The 2,891-nt window shown below is 41.1% G+C and overlaps 1 non-coding gene across 1 annotated transcript; it reads left to right on the top strand.

The window, feature by feature from the left end:
* Positions 1–2,051: 2,051 nt before the first annotated feature.
* LOC123433835 lies at positions 2,052–2,169 on the top strand. The gene has a single exon (XR_006625140.1). It is a non-coding gene; the product is annotated as a small nucleolar RNA snoR104 (small nucleolar RNA).
* Positions 2,170–2,891: the final 722 nt, after the last annotated feature.

Genomic DNA, 2,891 nt, shown 5'->3' on the forward strand with positions numbered 1-2,891 from the left:
AAACAAGGCAGAAAACGAGAACTGCATTTGGCACTAAGTTAATAGGTTAGTCCCCAAAAATGATACAAAAAGGTACAAAATGATAATAAAAGTCTCCAAGAATACTAATATCATAGCATGGAACAAGCAAAAATAATAGATACTCCCTCCGTCCTGTATTAAGTGACGCGGAGGGAGAGCTAAGTTAGTATAAAATTATATGCAAATGGCGTCACTTAAATCGGGACAGAGGGAGTACATTGGAGACGTATCAAGCATCCCCAAGCTTAACTCGTGCTCGTCCTCGAGTAGTAAAGTGATAAAACATATTTTTGATTGTGGAATGCTACCCAACATACTTCAAGTTATTTTCATAGCATAGACATGAGGACTTAGATGATTCAAAGCAATAGTTTATATTTGACATGAAGACATAGATACTCAAGTGATGCTAACAAGCAACCATGCCTTTCAAAATAACAATGCTAAAGTAAATTATCCCTAGCCCATTATGCTCAATCATTGATCCATTCATGATGCACACTCGAATATCAATCATACTCCATGCACACACATGACCACCTAGTTGGTGCTTTTAAATAGAAGGATGAGACTCAACATAAAAATTAAATAGAAAGGCCCTTCGCAGAGGAAAGCATTGATTTACATAGGTGCCAGAGCTCAAGTTTTAAAAGAGATGGAAATTTTATTTTGGGTGGCATGCTTTTCTCATCAACGAGAACAACTTAAGGTTCCTAACACTTCTCAAAGTGGATACATCATAGGCGGTTCCCAAACAGAAAGTAAATGTTTTTTTGTATCTCTATTCCCTCATCATCGTTTCAGTGTCATCAAGACTTTGGTCTTTCTACTGTCACATCCAAGAGAATGATTTTTTTGTTTCCACCATAACTTTTCACAATCCATGGTTAATTGAATTCACGGGTGCCTTCCCACTAGTAGGAAAAACCTTATAGCTAGGAGCCTTTTAGTAGCGCTGCAAAATAGCAAGCGTTGCTGCTGCTTAGCAGTAGCGCTAGAAATACTACGCGGTACTCCTAATGTCCTTAGCAGTAGCGTTGGCCCTATTTTCAGCGCTACTGATAAACAGGGCCCAACGAGGCCACCCACAGTAGCTATAGTAGCAGTGCTGGTCCTAATCAAGTGCTACTGCTAAGGTCCATAGCAGTAGCACTGGTCCTAATCCAGCGCTACTGCTAAAAGGGGCCCAACGAGGCCACCGACAGTAGCTGTAGTAGCAGCGCTCGCATGGTAAAACTGCTACCACTAAGGACATTAGCAGCAGCGCTTCTCCGGAACCAGCGCTACTGCTATGTTCAGTTAACACCCCACCACGGGCTCAAAATTTCCTAACTCCCCCACTCCCCCACCCCCCCTCTCCTTGATCTCAAGTCGTCGTCGCCTCCCTCGTCGTCATCGTCGCCGCTGCCGCCATTGCCACCGCCCCCTCCCCTCGTCGTCGCCACTCCCCCCCCCCCCTCGCCACCGCCTCCCTCGTCGTCGCCGTCGTCGTCTCCCCCCTCCCGCTCTGGTAAGCCCCACCGCCCCCTACGTGCTCTGGTAAGTACAATAGATTCTTATTTTCTTAGTTTGTTGGTCGCTAGTGGTCAGGTCCACCAGAATGGAGGCATCACAACCCTGCAAAAGGTCATTATAAAAGATACAATGTTAGATTTGTACGCATCTATGTATATTTTAGTAAAAGTTCATGGAAATATATACTACTATTTCCACCTTAACAGTTTTAATCTACTCTTAAAGTTGGTAGTTATAATTAGAAAGTTCAATGCATGCTTTCTGAACAGTCTCATGTTTATTCTACAAGGGACACAGGGAGTAGTATGTTTATTAGTTTATATAGAATGAAAATGTCACATATGAAATTTCCATACATTTCCAATGAAATGCCAAGTGTTTCAAACTGTACGTAGCATGGAACGCATTTAGTAGATAGTGTGTGGAATGTGCCTGAAAATGTTAGCCTTTGAAGAAGCAGGTTGCATCTTGTCCTGTGCACACGCCCAACTGTTTATTGTATGGAAGAAAAATAATGGCAGCATCCAAAAGATAAGATGCCTGCCCGATACAGTCTTCCTAGAGTAAAACTGACATTTCCTGCTTGTGGTATTGTTAGCAAGTTCTACAAGTCTCAAATGATAAGACAACTTTATCGTTGTTTGTGACCACAATAATGGATTTAGTTCAATGTTCAGTTATGGTTTCTTGAGGAGAACATCCCTTGTTTGTTTTTGTGTGTACGATAGCTCTTGCTTACTCATTGTGATCTCAAATCTCTGGGGGTTTCCAAGTTGAGTCTAGAATTCAGCTTTGTATATGTCAGTGCAATATGTCTTGGTGGGAGTTTTATGTATTGTGAAACGTTTATTTGGTCATGATTGTTGATCATGCTATGCCAGGTTGATCATTGGTCATCTAAACTTGGGGAAAATAACCCTTGTCAGATGATTCTTGATCATCTAAAATTGTTGGTGTTGTTCACCTAAAGGTTGATGATTTCAAGTACTTAGACTTGGGGGTAGTAAGAAACACCTCTTGCATAATTTAGGTTTAAAACACTAATTTTTTTGTTGTAATATTTGTACTTAGGAATCAATGCAGGGCTTTAAATATATATATTTTGACCCTAACTGGAACAAATATCATCCTTTTGTTCGTGTTAATGCATAAAACAGTAGTGAGTTTCTCACTTTTGCTTGCTAAGTTTTGTCGAATGTCCGAGTGGCCTATGTTTTGCCGGAATGTTGATTCATTTTCGTTCCGGCAAATTTCAGGCACTCCATATGTCCACTTTTTAGCAAAGGTCATGCCGAAAATTTCTGTGAATTTCGACATGACTAGTGCTAGAAACTAGGACATATGGAGTGCTTGGG

This window comes from Hordeum vulgare, chromosome 2H (assembly GCF_904849725.1).
Source record: "Hordeum vulgare subsp. vulgare chromosome 2H, MorexV3_pseudomolecules_assembly, whole genome shotgun sequence".
NCBI lineage: Eukaryota > Viridiplantae > Streptophyta > Magnoliopsida > Poales > Poaceae > Hordeum > Hordeum vulgare.